This window comes from Muntiacus reevesi, chromosome 21 (assembly GCF_963930625.1).
Source record: "Muntiacus reevesi chromosome 21, mMunRee1.1, whole genome shotgun sequence".
Lineage (NCBI taxonomy): Eukaryota > Metazoa > Chordata > Mammalia > Artiodactyla > Cervidae > Muntiacus > Muntiacus reevesi.
The window spans coordinates 4,761,030-4,780,396 of NC_089269.1; the positions used below are offsets into that span (position 1 = coordinate 4,761,030).

General features: G+C 38.9%; 1 long non-coding RNA gene across 1 annotated transcript in view; it reads left to right on the forward strand.

Annotated features, from left to right (window-relative positions):
- The first annotated feature begins 216 nt into the window (after positions 1 to 216).
- LOC136152364 (uncharacterized) overlaps positions 217 to 19,367 on the forward strand; it is a 41,491-nt gene continuing 22,340 nt past the window's right edge. Inside the window, exon 1 of the long non-coding RNA XR_010660203.1 lies at positions 217 to 293. This is a non-coding gene — a long non-coding RNA (uncharacterized lncRNA). The remainder of the gene's footprint in view (positions 294 to 19,367) is intronic.

The window sequence follows — 19,367 nt, forward strand, 5'->3', positions numbered from 1 at the left end:
AGCACTTCTCAGGGATGCAAAGAGCAGACCGAGGCAGATCCTAATAAGATGTTGAAAAGGTGCCACGGGTCAAAGACAGTCGAAGGAATGTGATCTGTCGAGAACTACTGGACTCGGCAGCTCTTAGGGCTGACTTGAGGCCTTGCTCTCCAGTTCATGACCCTTTTCTTCCTTGACTTGTCGTACAGACTCAAACAGAAAGTGACAAGAGAAGACGAAAGCAAACAGTAGCAGCTTCCACCATGGGTGAGAGATTTCGGTGACTGCATCTGGAGAACTGTTCAGACCTTCTGGTAAGTGAGCGAGTAGTGCTATTTGCAGAAGGCAGGATGAATGACCACCTAAAAGTTTCACCTGACCATGTGCTCGATTGTGTCCGATTCTGCCCCATGGGTTGTAGCCCACCGGCCTACTCTGCCCATGGAGTGAGGTACCATTTCTTATGCCAGGGGATCTTCCTGATGCAGAGATGGAACCCATGCCTCTTATGTCTCCTACTTGGGCAGGTGGATTCTTTACCACTAGCACCAGCTGGGAAGCCCTCATCTGATAACAGAAATTATGTAATACATGGTTCTCAGTTTATCAGGGACTGGGGTTGCTAAGGAATTTTTGCTCATAAAGTCACATGAAGATTATAGTTTTTACTTATTCATTTCAGCTTTTTGCCGACTGAGTAATCTGAGATTTGAATTCACTAAAAGATTCTGGGGTATAAGAATACCTTCTATGAAATACTTTAAAAGTGATAATAAACTTGTGGTGATATAAATATGAATTCACTTGATCACTTGTCCCAACCTTGGAGAGGTTTTCAGTCTAAATAGATAACTATTTAAAATAACAAGAGGGCATCCCTGTGTTGTTTCTGTCCTTCAGAAAATGAAGTTCCAGTTCAAATCATATTTACCATAGCTTCTGATAAATATTTAAAATATGACATTACGAAAGTGTTCCTCAATTCCCATTTTCTAAGAGGCTTTCTATAAGGAATGTGGTTGGATTTTACCAACTATCTGAGGTTTTGAGATTTCATCGACTAAGTTGGCTGTGCTGGGTCTCCGCTGCTGCTCGGGCCTTCTCTGGTCGCGGCGAGTGGGGACCGCTCTCTCCCTGTGGTGTGTGGGCTTCTCTTTGCAGGGGCTTCTCCTGTTGCTGAGCCAGCGCTCTAAGGCGCTCGGGCCTCAGGAGCTGTGGGTCCCTGCCTGGCTCTAGAGCACAGGCGCAATAGTTGTGGCGCGTGGGCTTAGTGGCCCGAGGCGTGTGAGATTGTCCTGGGCCAGGGACTGAATCCGTGTCTCCTGCATTGGCAGGCGGATTCTTTACCACTGAGCCACCAGGGAAGCCCTATCTGAGATTTTTATCAGGAATATGGTTGCCTTTTCTACATCTCTGGATATGATGTGATTTTTCTACTTTAATGAATGTCTCAATATTGAATAGGCTTCCCTGGTGGCTCAGTGGTAAAAAAAATCTGCGTGCCAATGCAGGAGACGTGGGTTTGATCCCAGGGTTGGGAAGATTCCCTGCAGAAGGAAATGGCAAAAATGGCAACCCACTCCAATATTCTTGCCCGGGAAATCCCATGGACAGAGGGACCTGGCGGGCTGTACTCCTTGTGGTCTCTAAAGAGTTGGACATGAGTTAGCAAGCAAACAACAACGACAATATTGAACTGCTCTGCTGTTCCTGGTATGAAACACGCTTGCTTTTGTACTTCTTTTTTTTTTTTTTTTTCACTCTGTTAGACCCTTTATTGTCATTGTTTTAATTGCTCAGTCATGTCTTGACTCTTTTGAGACCCCATGGACTGTAGCCTACCAGGTTCCTCTGTCCATGGGATTTTCCAGGCAAGAATACTGGAGTGGGTTGCCATTTCCTTCTCCATCTTTTGTACTTCTTTATTACACTTCTGGAATAGTTTTTTTTTAACATTGTGTTTAGGATTTTGGCATCTGTATTCATAGGCACTCTTTCAAGTTTCACTAGGCTAGCTTAACACAAACAAGAAATTCCTTGTTTCAGAAATGTTTGATAGAGTTTTTCTCCAAAACTATCTAGTCCTGTTGCCTTTTGGGGATGAAAATCTTCTCACTTTTTTCTTCAGTTCAGTTCAGTCACTTGGTCGTGTCCAACTCTTTGCGACCCCATGGATTGTAGCACGCCAGGCCTTCCTGTCCATCACCAACTCCTGGAGCCTGCTCAAATTCGCGTCCATTGAGTCGGTGATGCCATCCAACCATCTCATCCTCTGTCATCCCCTTCTTCTCCTGTCTTCAATCTTTCCCAGCATCAGGGTCTTTTCAAATGAGTCAGCTGTTTGCATCAGGTGGCCAAAGCACTTTTTTCTTACCTGATGTATTCAGTGCCGCCACAAGAATGTACTAAATGTAGCGTAGTCTGGGTGTGGGCATTTGCTGTGTTGAGCAGCGCATCCATGTGCGGGTCTAAGCATCTATTCAAGTTTCCTGCCTCCTCTTAAAGCGGTTTGGCAGTTTTTGTTTCTCTAGTATATGATATGTTTGACCTGGATTTTCTAATTTATTGTCATAGAATTTATGAGTATATTTCCCCTTATATTTCTAATAGTTTATTTATTTTTTTTTTACTTCCTGGGCAGGCAGTGATATATAAAACAAGTTCTAAAAATGATGCATTATTATAATAATTGCTAATGCTTACATAGGACTTCCAATTCATTCTATTTTTCTAATACTATTTTATATAATCCTCAAAAAACCCTATGAAGTAGACCTAAACTGAAAACTTATACCCTTTTAAAGATCCTATGCCAACTTTCTATATGGCATATTGAAATCTGATTTTGTATCTTGCCATTATTTCTTTTTTTCCCAAAGGAACATTTCTATCCCTGCCCCCCTCCTTTTCTTTTCTTATTTAGCTTAAGTATTTCAGTGTCTCCATAAGAAATAAATGCTAGAGAGAAGAAATGAGGCCAAGAACACCACCGCAAAGGACAAGATAGAAAATTTTTTAAAAAGAAATACTTCTTGCTGTCTTTTTTATTTAGGAGCAAATGTTTACTTGTTAAATGACTGGCATGAACATTCTAAAATCTCTTACAGGACAAAGCTAGGAAAAAGTAGATGTACTGAAATTGTAAACATTATAAAACCTCCTTGGGTGGACAGGAACCAGAAGATAATATTCTCAAATATTTCTCTTAGAGAAGAGGTCTTGGCATTTAATTTGTGTAGGTACAGAAGGCAGAACTAAACTCAGACAAGTTTACCAGGAAGTAGATATTGAATAAACTTGAGGAAGAACTTTCTAGGAATTGGAGCTTCTGTCTATGAAGCTTCTATGCACATGAACTTGGGCAAAGGCTAGGAGATGGTGAGGGACGGGGAAGCCTGGTGCTGGCTGAAGCCTGGCGTGCTGTAGTCCATGGGGTCACAAAGAGTCAGAGATGACTTGGCGACTGAACAGCATCATCTATGAAGGGGGGGGACTGCTTCACATTGCAATGAATTTCCTCCTCACCTAGGGTGACCATACGAAACTTTGAGAGCGAAATCATATACTAATAATTATAGTTTCATAATTAAAAAATATGAAACTAATAAATTGAAAAACAATTTCTTATTGGTGAACTTATATAATGAAAGTTTATTCAAAAACTTTAAAAATAAAATTCTTAATAAAGATGAATCTATGTATATTAAAGCAAAATATGAAAACTCGTATGGATTATCTATATTCAAATTATATAAGCAGAGTTTTTTGTCTTATTTTATTACTTTTAAAAAAAATTTGGAATTATCTGAATACTTTAGTCAGTAAATCATAGCTTTATAAACCTATAAATTATAAACCTTGGCATTTATTTCCCCTGAATATTTCACGTTTATCAGCTCTCTAATTCCCTTGTTTCCCCAAGAACCCACCGAGTGGCCGGCTGAGTGCTTTGGGTGCCCTGTGGCCTGGGGCGGGGACTACGACAAGAACTGCCGCTCCAGCCACGCCGCGCTGGCTGGACCACAGCTAAGCCAGCCGGGTGGCAAGCGCCAAGGTGGTATTCGTGTGCATTTCCTTTTATTCCTGAGTGTCCTGCGTGATCTTCTCGGGAGACTGTTGTTTTCTTCACAGACAGGCTTGGACATCTATGGGATTTAACCCTCCATTCGCGTGGGGCCTCCACTCCTCGCACATCATTCCAGTGTATCCTCGCTGAGTCAGAGCTGAAGCCGGAAAAGCGGAACACCACAACACCCATCGTGACATTTTTAATGAACTTTACTAATAATACTGGGTTAAAAATGAAATAACCCAGAGCAAAAGCTGAACTGAACAGACCAACAATACGATGGAGTAAGAAGAGACCGTCCTTGGCCACCAGCTGTGAAGATCTCAGACATGCAGAGCTGTTTTCTCTTTTATTAAGCATAAATTCTGTACAGGCAGAAAGAACGAAAAATAAAAATGTATGGAGTATTTCGAGTATGTCTAAAATGTCCTGCCTCTAGTGCTGTTTGTTTGGTGCATTATTCATCACAAGTTCCTCTCCAGCGCTGTTGGAGGCTGGAGACAGTGGAGACCTCCACGAAGAGAAGAAAGTAGCTGGCTGTTCCTCAGTGATGGAGCCGAGGGACCTGCACATGAATCTGGGCTCGCTCTCTGCTGGCCTTAAGCACTCAGCGTGTCCTTTCCTCCTCTGTAAACTGGAGATAACAATAGTAACCATGTCACAAGGATGCTATGAAGATTAAACAGCCCAACATTTGTAAAATAGCATTCGCTATCTAATTGTCGAATAAAGTCAGCTCCACACCCTTGTGGGATAGAAAAGGAAATGAGTTTTGTTCTACTGTGTTCTGTTCTTCAAACTGAGTGTTGAGAGTTTCTCTCCACTTTCTACAAGAAAAGAATTGCTTTCAGTGCTAAAATAAGAATCCTATTTGATACGGTGACGGAGACACAATGACACGATTGCTGCTCCTCTCAAAGGGCCCTTAATGCAAGACCATCTTGCTTGTGATTAGAAACTTAATTAAGGGCTTTTAGGCCCTTGCACTCTGGTTAGGAGACACCTTTAAGATCCTGAAACCCCAAGCTACCCAGGATACTTTCTGCCAAGAGCATCAGCCTTGGACAATAAGTAGCAGCTTCATGGAAGAAAATTAGAATGAGTTGAAAAATCTCTTCAGGCTCCTGTCATAGTTACAAGAGAGAACAAAATGTTAGCACTGTAAACAGGACCATGATTCATCATCATATGGCCTCTGAAATTACAGTCGTGGAAACCAAAACACTGTACATAAGAAATCATACAGCAACACTGATATACTGTAAGATCATGTCATTATTCTGGTTTTAATTTAACTGCCTGTCATTCCATGTTTATGTTAACCCCATACCAGTGTGGGGCATTTAGTTTTTTTTTTTTCGATTCTAGAATAAAATGTTCTTTAACTGAAAAACTGTTCAGATGAATCATAGCCTAGGAAGTACATGTGGGCAGCTCATAATAAAATAAAAGCATTACCTTTGCTAAAGCATCAGAATAATATTTTTTTTTTTTAGCAAGATGCACTTTGCACAGTGGTAATTACTATGCTTTTAAAAACAGCAAGTTGAAAAAAAGCTTGTACTACTTATTACTGGCCCCTGACTCACCTGAATTTTAGTGCCTGTAGATCAGTGGTCTCCAGCCTTTTTGGCACCAGGGACCAGTTTCTTGGAACACCATTTTTCCACTGACTGGGGTGGGGGATGATTTCAGGATGATTCAAGCACATTGTGCACTCCATTTCTGTTATGATTACAACAGCTCCACCTCAGATCATCAGGCGTTAGATCCCGGAGGTTGGGGACCCCTACTCTAGATGATGCCAGATTGACTTTTTTGGACAAGAACATCCCAGGATTAGCCGTGAATTAGGGTAATCTGGCCATGGTGTTCCCACTCCTCTGACCTCACTCCTGTCCATTGTCACCCAGCTAGGACAGTCTCAGTTCCAGTTCTAATTCTTCAGACACAAAGATGAAAGAAATTGGAGATTATGTGTTAAACAGGTAGCTTCTGTCTCCTTCAGAATCAAAGGGTTTACCCATGAAGTGGACTTGTCTCAGTAAAGACTTCTGGAAAGCTCTCTGCATGGCTATGTTATAAAGGAGTTAGTTGCTAGGGGATAAAGACATGATTAGCCACACAAGAACACAGATGCACTTCCACACACAACTCACACTCATTTCCATCTGTTCAAATTCACAGACCCTTCAAAACAGAAGTCTGAGCTTAAAAAGAACATGACCAGTGACACTCTTCTTCCTAAATTTCAGGACTTCCTAATATACCCCATAACCTCAAAAGAAAGAACAATTTGTTCAACAAGGAACAAAGTTTTCAGAAGTTCAGGTTTTGTTTCTATAAAGAAAAATCTCTTGCATTTCAGGTATCTGCAGCGAAAGAATTTGAGTATTAACTTTTGCAGTAAGAAATCAACTTTTTCATAGGCATAAATCCTTAGTTGTTTCATTAGTGAAGAAATAAGTAATTTATATTTGAAGTTCAGGCATACAGTGGTATTGATTTGCTTAATGCAGAAGGTGGCAAGCTATGGCATGCAGATCCAATCTAGCTTTCACCTATTTTTGTAAATATTTGTTGGAACACAGCCACACTCATTCATTTAGATATTGTATACAGCTGCTTTCACTCAGAGACCGTGTTCAGAGTGTAAAGTAATTTCACAGAAATTACTGGTCCTTCACAGAAAAAGTTTGTTGCTCTCTTTCATATTATTTTATGAAAACAGTACATATTTTTATAAAAACCTCATGGGTTTTCATTGCTTGCATAGTGAATCTTGGTGGAGAGAAGAAAAGTAATATAGGTACAACTTAGCGAAGATCTATTCGATAGTTTTATATTTTGCACTGCCTTTTGTTTACCCACTCAAGCAAAGTTGCTTCTTACTTCCTTTGTGTTTCTCTAAATTCTAGAGATAGGTCTGCTTTTGCAGTCATTGGTTTAAATGCTTGTCTCTCCTATTTAATGTCGAGCAACTTGAGAGTAAGGCTCACACTTGACTTAATTTTTTATTCTCAAAATCTAACAATACTTGGTATAATACCAAAAATTTTAAGGAGTTGAATTAAATTGGACAGAATTTCTGAGCAACCCAAAGCAGAAGCATTTTATGATGAGTGCAAAGAAGCCAAGAATGCGTTCACCCTCAGAGCATTTTAAATTTAAAATAACATGGACTCTAACCATAGGATTATATCAAATAATAAGAATTATAAGCCTCCAATACATCTTGGTCATACAGCTCAAAATCAGTAACCAGGAAGTGTGTTTAACAAAGATGAAGATTTAGTTTTTGCTTTTGATTTTAATTTGTCTTTTAAAAATAAATACTATAAATTCCTATTCATTGAAATGATGAGGAAATGGGATTTTATAGTTAATCTAATAATCTGGCTAGTTACTATACAGTTTTATGTTTTCAATTTTTAGGGGGAAAATGATGAAATAAACATAAAACCGCCTGGACAGATTCTAAACTTGCCTTGATTTTAAACTTCTTTCGAAATGCTCTTCATGATTTTGAAGTAACACAGTTATAATGAACATAAATAGTAGGTGGTCAAATACTTATTGATTTGCATTCTACCTTCAAATTAGATAATCTGAGAATTTGGTCTGCAAATATGCTGACCCTCTGGTATATACTTTGAAAATTGCTTCAAAAATTCCTGTTATCAGCTTGTTTACTTGTCATTTATATTTTTCACATAAAAGTCAATTGTGGTTAAAAACAAAAACAACTCTTCAGTTATTTGAGTTTCTAGGCTATTTACATTGTAGACAAAGGAAAATTTTACAGTTTTTAAATACCATGAGAATTGGCAGGGTTCTACAGTCCTTTTCCTTTCACTTTGGATGTCAGTAATAAATATTAGTTTGTACCCATCTTAAACAGCAGAAGCAAACATTCTGCTGTCTTCCAAAACTGGTTTTCTGTCTCAGTGCCAAAAGTGATGACTGTTACGGGTCTATAGAGAGAGGGATGAGTTTAAATCCTGATTCAGCCATTTATTACTTTTGTGATCATGGACAACTTACTTAATCTATGTTTCAATTTCCTTATCTGTGAAATAAGGAAACTTAACGGGGTTACGGTAGGGATTAATAAGTTAATGAATATAAAGTCTGTAGTTAGCAAGTTTCTGGCACATAGAGTTCTGAAAATGGTAACTATTATCCTCATAGTTCAGGTTATTAAAAATTATTTACTCTTTCATTTTTAACATTAACATCCAACAGAATTCATTCTGGGGATGAACCGTTCCATGTGTGTGTACGCTCATGTAACCATCATTACACTTGGGGTGTAGAGCAGGTCTGTCACCAGAAAAGTTCCTCATGCTGTTGCTTTGAAGTCATACTCTTTCCCCAGGCCCTAAGCTGTGACAGTCACTGATCCAATTTTCATCACCATGTTCTTTCCTTTTCTAGACTGTCATATAAATGGAGTCATACAATGTGACCTTTTGAGGCTGTCTTCTTCATCCAGCAGGAAGCATTTGGGATTCATTCAGGTTTCTCTCTGTGTCAGTGGTTTCTTCCTTTCATTGCTGAGTAGTATTCCATTGTGTGGATGTATCACAGTTTGTTTATCCATTCACTCGCTTAAGGACATTTGGCTTCCTTCCAGTTTTTTACAATTTTGAATAGAGCTACTGTGTGAACATATGTTGTGTGAGACGTTTTCATTTCTCCTGGGTAAATATTTAGGAGTGGGGTTTTTGGGTCATATGGCAAGATGTATTTAACTTTATAAGAATCTGTCAAATTGTTTTGCAGAGTGAGTATATCATTTTGCATTTCAGGAATGCAGGAGTTCTGGTGGCTGTGCATCCTCACTGATACTTAGTATTATTGTATGCGTGCACACTCAGTTGCTTCAGTCCTGTCCGACTCTTTGCGACCCTGTGGACTGTAGCCCACCAGGCTCCTCTGTCCAGGGGATTCTCTAGGCAAGAGTACTACAGGGCATTGTTTGCCCCCCTCCAGGGGATGTTCCCAACCAAGGGATCGAACTCTAGTTTCTTTATGTTTCCTGAATTGCAGGTGGATTCTTTACCGCTGAGCCACTGGGGAAGCCCATTATTTTATATATATATATATTTAAAATTTTTAGCCTTCTGATAATGTGAGGTGGTAGCTCAGTGTTTTTTTAATTTTTGTTTTCGGCCATGGTATGTGAGAACTTGCCTGCCAGTGCAGGGGCTGCAGGAGACTAGAGTTTGATCCCTGGGTGGGGAGGTTCCCCTGGAGGAGGAAATGGCACCCCACTCCAGTGCTCCAGCCTGGAGAACCCCATGGACAGAGGAGCCTGGTGGGTGGCAGTCCACGGGGTCGCACAGAGTCAGACACGACTGAGCAGGAGCAAGATGATGATGTGGCTTTTGAGAACTTGGTTCCCCAACAGAGGCTGAACCTGGGGCCTTGGCAGTGAAAGCCCAGAGTCCTGGACCCCCAGGGAATTCCCTGTTTTTTATTTTGTTTTGTTATGGATAATAATGTTGAGCATATTCTCATGTGTTTATTTGAAAACTATATATTTTCCTTGGTGCAATGTCTATATGAATACTTTGTCCATTTTTAAATTGAGTTGTTTTTTCACTGCTGAGTTTTTGAGAGTTCTTTGAATATTGTTTTTATATTCTGGATAGAAATCTTTTATAAGATATATGATGCATGTGTTTTCTTTCAGTTTGTGACTGGTCTTTTCATTCTCTTAGCAATCTTTTACAAAATGAAGGTTTTAAAGTTTGATGATATCTAATTTATAATTTTTTTTCTTTTAAGAATTGTAGTTTTGGCATCATGTCTAAGAACTCTTTGCTTAACCACGTATCATGAAAAATTTCTCCTACGTTTTATTCAAAAGTTTTATAATTTTATGTTTCACATTTAGATCTAGGATTGATTAATTTTATATAAAGTGTAAGGATTTTTTTTTTTTGTAAAAAATCAATTGGTCTTAGTTGTGTGGGTCTCTCTCTGGATTTTCTCTTTTATTACATTTGCCTTTGTGTGTATCTCTTTGACAATAGCACACTGCTTTGATTAATATAGTTTATAGTAATTTTTAAATTACTTCTGACCTTATTCTGCTCTCTAGAAATTGTTTTGGCCATTCTTTCTCTCTCTCTTTTCTTTTTTTGGCTTTTCTATATGAAATTTAGAATCAGCTTATATATACTTACAAAATCCTATTGGATTTTTGTTGGAGTTACATTATATCTATAGTGCAGTCTGAGGAGAATTGACAGCTTTATTACATTAAATCTTTAATCCACTAACACAGTATGTCTCTCCATTTATTTTGAACTGCATTGACTTCTTTCTTCAGAATTATGTAATTTTCTGCATACAGGTCTTGCACATATTTTGTTAGATTTATACCTAAGCATTTCATTATTTGGGAGCTATTATGTTTTAAAAAATGATTTTTAGTTTCCTATTGTTCATCGTTGGCAACTAGAAATGATTGATTTTTGTGTGTTGATTATATATCCTGAGACCTTGCAAAACTCATTTTTTAGTTTTTAGGTTTTTGTTATTGTTGTTGTTGTTCTTTGTAAACCACTTTGGATTTTCTACAAAGAAAATTTTCTCTCTTGCCAATAGGAGTAATTTGATTTCTCCTTTTCCAATCTTCTTGATGTTGAATAGAAGTGGTGAAAGAGGATATTTTTGCTTTGATCCTTATTTAAGGGGGGAAAGCTTTCAACTTTTCATAGACAAGAGTGTTAGTGAATTTGTTTTTATTTTCCATCAGTTCAGTTCAGTCACTCAGTCGTGTCCGACTCTTTACGACCCCATGAACCGAAGCACGCCAAGCCTCTCTGTCCATCACCAACTCCCCGAGTCCACCCAAACCCATGCCCATTGAGTGGGTGATGCCATCCAACCGTCTCATTCTCTGTTGTCCCCTTCTCCTCCTGCCCCCAATCCCTCCCAGCATCAGGGTCTTTTCCAATGAGTCGGCTCTTCTCCTCAGGTGGCCAAAGTATTGGAGTTTCAGTTTCAACATCAGTCCTTCCAATGAACACCCAGGACTGATCTCCTTTAGGATGGACTGGTTGGATCTCCTTGCAGTCCAAGGGACTCTCAAGAGTCTTCTCCAACATCACAGTTCAAAAGCAGCAATTCTTCGGCATTCAGCTTTCTTCACAGTCCAACTCTCACATCCATACATGACCACTGGAAAAACCATAGCCTTGACTAGATGGACCTTTGTTGGCAAAGTAATGTCTATGCTTTTTAATATGCTATCTAGGTTGGTCATACCTTTCTTTCCAAGGAGTAAGCATCTTTTAATTTCATGGCTGCAATCACCATCTGCAGTGATTTTGGAGTCCAGAGAAATAAAGTCTGACACTGCTTCCACTGTTTCCCCATCTATTTCCCATGAAGTGAAGTTAGTCTGTTCCTAGTTTGTTGAGTATTTTTTTTTGTCATGAAGTGATTTAAAACTTGAGCAAAAAACTTTTTGTGATATCTACTGATTTCTCTTCTTTAGATGGTTGATATCATAGATATATTGATTGATCACAGTGTTCCATGGTCATTATTTTATATATTACTGCATTCTATATGCTGCTATTTGGTAGAGGGTTTTTGTGTCAATGTTCAGGAGTGATTTTCGTCAGTAATTTTCTTTTATTTTCTTGTGCTTTTTGTCCAGTCTGTGGTGTTCTTTACTTTCTTGTCCTCTTTGTCTGCCAGAAGAATGCTGGCTTCATAAACAGGTTTGAGAAGTGTTCCCTGTTCTTTTATTTTCAGGAGGAGACTGTAGAGCTGATGTTCTTTCTTCTTTAAATATACCAGTGAAACCATCTGAGGCAGGAGATTTTTGGAAAGGTTTTACCTTAACTAGACAGTTTTAATTTTTAACAGTTATAAGTCTATTTGGAATGTCAATTTCATCTTGGTTGAGTGTTGATAGTTTATGACTTTTGAGGTGTTGGCTGGTCCATTTTGTAAAGTTATTGGATAATGTGAAGTTAATTGTTCATAGCATTCCTTTATTTTTCTTTCAACACCTGTAGGACCTGTGACAATATTCCATTTTAGTCCTGATATTAATGATTTCTCTTTTTCTTTTTCAGTTTTTGATAAAACTTGTCAACTTTGTTAGCCTTCCTAAGGTTAATAATGAGAAGGGACTGGCAAACCACTCCAGTATTCTTGCCTGAAGATCCCATGGACTGAGGAGCCTGGCGGGCTACAGCCCATGGGGTTGCAAAGAGTCGGACACAACTGAGTGACTGACACACACACCCACATACCTACGAGGTTAATCAAGTCCAATTTTTTCTTCTCTATTTTTTTCTCTGTTCAGTTTCTGCTCTTATCTTCATCATGTCATTTCCCCCTTACTCTTGCTTTTGAGTTCAGTTTTCCCCCCCTTGTTTCTTAATGTAAAAGTTTGGATTACTGATGACGCTTCCCTGGTAGCTCAGCTGGTAACGAATATGCCTGCGATGCAGGAGACCCTGGTTGGATTCCTGGGTTGGGAAGATCCCCTGAAGAAGGGAACAGCTACACACTCCAATATTTTTGCCTGGAGAATTCCATGGCCAGACGTCCATGAACAGAGGAGCGTGGCAGGCTATAGTCCTTGGGGTCGCAAAGAGTCAGACATGATTGAGGGACTTAAACTTTCACTTGGATTACTGACTTGGGACCTTTATTTTTTTCTAACCTAAGTATTTGATACTATACATTTATCTCAGGGGATGGCTTTAGAGTCATTCCTCAAATTTTAATATTTTGGACTTATAATTTTTTCCAGTGTATTTTTTAACTTTTCATGATATTTTTTTTCTTGACCTGTTGCTTATTTGTTAACATGTTGTTTATTTAATATGTGAGGGGGCTTCCCTGGTAGCACAGTGGTAAGGATTCTGCTGGCAATGCAGGAGACATGGGTTTAATCCCTGGGTCGGGAAGATCCCCTGGCGAAAGAAATAGCGACCCACTCCCATATTCTTTTTTTTAATTTTTTTATTTTTCAGTGGGTTTTGTCATACATTGATGTGAATCAGCCATAGAGTTACACGAATTCCCCATCCCGGTCTCCCATCCCACCTCCCTCTCCACCTGATTCCTCTGGATCTTCCCTGCCCAACAGGCCCGAGCACTTGACTCATGCCTCCCACCTGGGCTGGTGGTCTGTTTCACCACAGATAATATACATGCTGTTCTTTCGAAACATCCCACCCTCCCCTTCTCCCACAGAGTTCAAAAGTCTCTTCTGTACTTCTGTGTCTCTTTTTCTGTTTTGCATATAGGGTTATCATTACCATCTTTCTAAATTCCATATATATGTGTTAGTATACTGTAATGGTCTTTATCTTTCTGGCTTACTTCACTCTGTATAATGGGCTCCAGTTTCATCCATCTCATTAGAACTGATTCAAATGAATTCTTTTTAACGGCTGAGTAATATTCCATGGTGTATATGTACCACAGCTTCCTTATCCATTCATCTGCTGATGGGCATCTAAGTTGCTTCCATGTCCTGGCTATTATAAACAGTGCTGCGATGAACATTGGGGTGCACGTGTCTCTTTCAGATCTGGATTCCTCAGTGTGTATGCCCAGAAGTGGTATTGCTGGGTCATATGGCAGTTCTATTTCCAGTTTTTTAAGAAATCTCCACACTGTTTTCCATAGTGGCTGTACTAGTTTGCCTTCCCACCAACAGTGTAAGAGGGTTCCCTTTTCTCCACACCCTCTCCAGCATTTATTGCTTGTAGACTTTTGGATAGCAGCCATCCTGACTGGCGTGTAATGGTACCTCATTGTGGTTTTGATTTGCGTTTCTCTGATAATGAGCGATGTGGAGCATCTTTTCATGTGTTTGTTAGCCATCTGTATGTCTTCTTTGGAGAAATGTCTGTTTAGTTCTTTGGCCCATTTTTTAATTGGGTCATTTATTTTTCTGGAATTGTCACTCCCATATTCTTGTCTGGGAAGTTCCATGGACAGGGAGCCTGGCTAACTACAGTCCATGGGGTCGAGAAAGAGTTAGGTACAACTTAGCAACTAAACAACAACAACTTAATATCTAAGTGCTTAGAAATGTTTCTGTTATCTTTACATTATTAGTTTTAGTTTAAATCTATTATAGAGGATGTATTTTTATAATTATAATTTTTTTAAAATTGTCAAGTTTTTATTTTGCATTCCAAGACATAGTCTACATTGGTGATTGTTCCATGCACTTGAAAATAATGTGTACTTGGCTGTTAGTGGGTGTTAAATAAATGTGAATTAAATCCATTAGTTGATGGTGTTGTTCAATTCCATACCTTTTCTGATATTTGTTGGCTTGTTCTATCAAATACTGAGAGATGTTGAGGTTGTCAGATATAATTATAGATTTTTCTTTTCATTTGGTCAACTTTTGATTTATGTATTTGAAGCTTGGCAGTTCATTTATGATTATTTTGTCTTCTTGGTGGATTGACCCTTTTATTATTATGTAAAATCCCTTTTTATCACTTTAACTTTCTTTTGATTAGTGTTTGTATGATAAATCTTTTTTCCATCATTTTTCCTTTAAGCTACCTAATTTTTATTTTTAAATTGTTTCTGACAATCTGCTCTTTAATTTGTATGTTTAAACTATTTACATTTAATATAGTTACTGACATATTTGGATCTAAGTCTATCATTTCATTGTTTATTGTCTATTTTCTCCCCTTCATTATTTGCTTTTCTGTCTCTTTTTCACTGCCTTTCTTTGGACTGTATGATTTTTTTTACTATTATTTCACTTTATTTATTGTGTGTTTGACTCTCTTTTTCATAGTTTATGTGGTGCTCAGGAGTTATGCTTAATTTTTCACAGCTTAGATAAAATCAATATTTACTGCTTCAGTTAGAATGTGGGAAACTTACCACCATGTAGCTGCTTTTATTCTCTCCCATTTATGTTGTCAGCTGTCTCGTGTATTACTTTAATGTGCATTGAAAAATTATCAGACAATGTAATAATTTTTGTTTTCACATATCAAATGTATTTTAAAGAGCTCAAGAAAAGTTTTATTTACCCAATTATCTACCATATCAGTAGCTTTCCCTTCATTCCTTTTGATACAAGTTTTCCTTTGGTATCATTTGCCTTTAGTCTGAAAATTTTCCTTTAGCAATTGTTTTAGAACAGGTTTTCCAGCAAAAAGTTTTCTTCATTTGAGAAAGCATTTACTTTATCTTTATTCCTGAAAGAAATTTATGTTCTTGAAAATATTGAGCCAATTCCTTCTGGCCTCTGGTATTTCAGATAAGAAACAACGCTTTAATTGTTGTTCCCCTTATAGTTAAAATATTGTTTTTGTCCTACTTTTTAATGTTTTTAACTTGTTTTCAATTTTTAGAAGTTTGATTATAAAATGTCTTGCCATGAACTCTTTTGTTTTTAATTAGTTGATTAATTTAATTTTGGTTGTGCTGGGTCTTTGTCCTTGTGCAGTGGCTTTCTCTAGTTGCAGCCAGCAGGGGATACTCTTTGCTGTCTCCTACGGGCTTCTCACTGCGTGGCTTCTCTTGGTTTGGAGCATAGGCTCTAGGTGCACGGGCTTCAGTATTCGGAACGCATGGCTCAGTAGTTGCAACTCCTGGGCTCTAGAGCATGGGCTCAGTAGCTCAGGTACATGGCTTTGTTACTCCACTGCATGTAGAATCTTCTGGACCAGGGATCGGACGCGTGTCCCCTGCATTGGCAGGCAGATTCTTATCCACTAGACCACCAGTCAAGTCCAGCATGAACTTCTTTGTATTTATCATGTTTGAAGTTCACTGAACTTTTAACATTTATAAATTCTTGACTTTCACCAAAAGTAGGACATTTCAGTCATTACTTCTTCAGATTTTCTCTGCACCATCCATTTTTTTTTCCTTCTAGAACTTCAATTATACAAATATTAGACTTTTGGTTACTGTTGCATAGTCCTCTTTCCTGTCATCTCCATTCTACTATTGAGCCTATCTGGTAAGCTTTTGTTAGACATGTAAAGTTTGCAAAGCAATATGCTGTTGAAAGGCTTATAGAAAATCCCTTGCATGCTGTTGAGTCTTGTATTTGTCCAGGTGTATTTTTAACAAAATGAACAGTTATTATTCATAGTTGCATTAATATAAGTTGCCAGTCCAATCCATGGGACACAGGAGAAATTATTAGATTCATGTAAAGTATATGTGTGCATGTTTTGGTTTTTAAACATGTCCTCAATCTTTTTAGCACTCTCTATCAGAAGATTGACTTTAATTACCCTCTCCTTGAATAGTATTCAGTGCTATATTAGTGACTTATCTGTAAAAAAGAGAATGCATTGAGAAGTGACGCTGTGTCACTACCAAGGTCTAGCTGGAAAAGGCAATACAACTTCCTTTCTTGAAAAACTCACCCTTGGAAACCAGCCACCATACTGTGAAGGCACGTGTAGAGAGCACATGTTGGTGTTTCAACTCATACTCACGGCCAAGACTAGCATCAACCAGCAGACGTCCGAGTGAGCCAGACTTCAGATGATTCCAGCTGCCAGCCTTCAGTCTCAGGCAAAGCTGAGTGGAGCATAGATGAATTGTCTCAGCTGAAGCCCGTTCAGATGATTGGTTTTAAGCAAAATGCATGTTGTTGTTATAAGTTTCTATATTTGGGGTCACTTGTTACCTCGCAATAGATGAATAGAATAGAGCTTAGTGTTTGGTACCTGCAAATGCTGTAGAGGGGTACTGCTATCACAGCAAACCTAAAACATGTAGGAATCGCTTTGGAACCTCAAGGAGAGTGTTAATGAAAGTCTAGCACCTTGAAGAGACTGTTAATAGAAAACAGCCTTTAGGAAAGTCCATCCACCAATGCTTTCCAGTCTTTTAATTACATCTGCCCCCTTACCATTCAAGTACTAGAGATATTGCATATGTTAAAGTTTTGCCTTTCACTCGAACCTTATTCCTCTGCTCTGTATAGTAGAGGAGAGCCTTAGTCACGGTGATGCCACAGATGCTGGGAGTTAACCTCCTTCCCACGTCTGCCCCATGCAATGCCTGCTATTGACTGTTGGATAATTCAGTTTCAAAATCCTATCATAAGGGACTGTTTCCTGGAGCCATTTTCCATTCTAGCTCTTAAACTGGGTTTTCCTGAAAGCAGAGTCTGATTCAATGACGCAGTGAAGGTGCTTTATTTGGAACATAATCCCAGGAAGCACATGAGAGAATAGAGAGAACAGGAAAGGGAGAACAACTGGGGCTCAATCTCCCCTGTGAACTCTGAAGAGTCTTGTGGAACATGCCTCCAATATCTTGTTAAAGAGCTGGAGGTGAGTCTGTTGACATGAAAACTCATGTTCAACATGGTTTAAAGGTTGTCCCTCCCATTGATAATACTTCTGCACTTTTGTGTCTGGGGCTTCCCAGGAGGTGCTAGTGGTAAATAATCTGCCTGTGAATGCAGGAGACACGGGTTCAATCCCTGGGTCAGGAAGATCCTCTGGAGGAGGGCATGGCAACCCATTCTAGTATTCATACCTGGAGAATCCCATGGACAGAGGAGCCTGGAGGGCTACAGTCCATGGGGTCGGAAAGAACTGGGCATGACTCAGGTGCCTTAGCACACATTGCATGCTTTTGTGTCTACTGAGTCTCTCTGAGTGACTTCCAAGACCCCAGAGAAACCCTGAGGCAGAAAAGCAGAGAGATGTCATTCATATTTGAGGAGAGACACTGGTAATATGCATGAGGTTTACCTCAGCTGCAATGAAATCAGATGAGCTGAGCGGGATGTGGTTTGGGGCCTCACAGATGTCTAACACAACCTACATATATATTTGAAGAATATGCAATATTTCAGGTAGAGGGTAGGATGGAATTCATTTTCCATGAAGCCAAAAGATGTTTTGGCAGCCCATGAACCCCATGTTAAAAACTCTTGGCCTCGAAGTTGTTACTTCGTACACATCCTCTTTCCAAGCACACAGGGAGCCTCACTCTCCGCCTCCCTTACAATCAGGTTAAGCAGGCCTGAGTCTGAGACAGCGGGCGGGGACAAAAGTAAGGTCTATTGTTTCCAGCTCTGTCCCCTAAAATTTGCTCATCAACAAGAGAGGATTTAGTGGGGAAGATGATACAGTCACAGGATGGGAGGAACTTGAATCCTGAATTGTAACTTGTAGGAGAGCAGCCCAGGCTATTCATTCAACTCTCATCAGACTTGAGAGAGTAACTTGGGTGAGAAATAAGCCGTGTGTGTGTGTGTGTGTGTGTGTGTGTGTGTGTGTGTGTGTGTGAATCCACAGATATTCTGAATTTCTTTGTTGTTTGTTTGTTTTTTTAGCAGTTGGATTTAATTACTTTGGCTAATACAGTCAAAATGTTTTATAAAGTAGTGCCAGTATCTTAAATAAGACTAGTAGTTTCTTGATTCTCACCACACTTTAGTCATTGAAGAAAGTGTTAGTTATCACCTTTTTATCTTCTTGGCAGGCATAAGTGACAGAATCATGACAAGTGACAAAATCAAGATTGTAGTTCACTTTTAGCATCCTAGGGACTAGACAGGAGCTTAGCTTTAAGAAATAGTATAATTATTTTTAGATCACCGATTGCCTTCCTCCTAATTAGGGAGAATTGCCCATTGCTATCTTGCACTTGCTAAAGACAACTTGAGAGAGAAATCCTTCTTCACATTCCTAATATAATAAACAGGAGAAAGAACTAGCATGAGATGCTGTCTTTCTCCTTTATCATGAATGAATGTCCAAGAAGACATCCTGGGTATAATAAATACAGAAAAATGAAAGACAAGCAGATAATCACTTGCATTTTAGATGAGTAAAAAAGAAGCTTTCCTAGTGTTTAATAATATGTCTTACCACTTTTAGACAAGTATGAGGATAGTATCTATTTGATGTCAGAGATGGACTGTGACAAAGAGGTAAGAATACTCCCTCTTGTGGTCCTTGAGAAAAATATTCCATTCTCTGAGAGTGTATTGAGAAAATAGAAATTCTGGATTCAAAGGTAATTTCAATGGATAATTAGAATTTATCCTTCCCCTTCTGACCTGGCTCTGCAAGGCTGAGTAGCCATTTTAGGCTGTAGGTCTTCTTGAGGGTGTTTATGAATTTGTACTCTTAACCTCAGGGAGAAACTGAGAATGTGACAAGAGGAAAGACCTCTTCAGCCTGAACTGGAAAAAAACAAAAACAAAAACAAAAAACTGCTTCCATCTGAATTTTTTTTTTTGAAGCATTAAATAGTAATTGTCACTCGGCTTCTTCTTTCTTTACGTTGCTACTGGTTCCCCGAGGTGGTC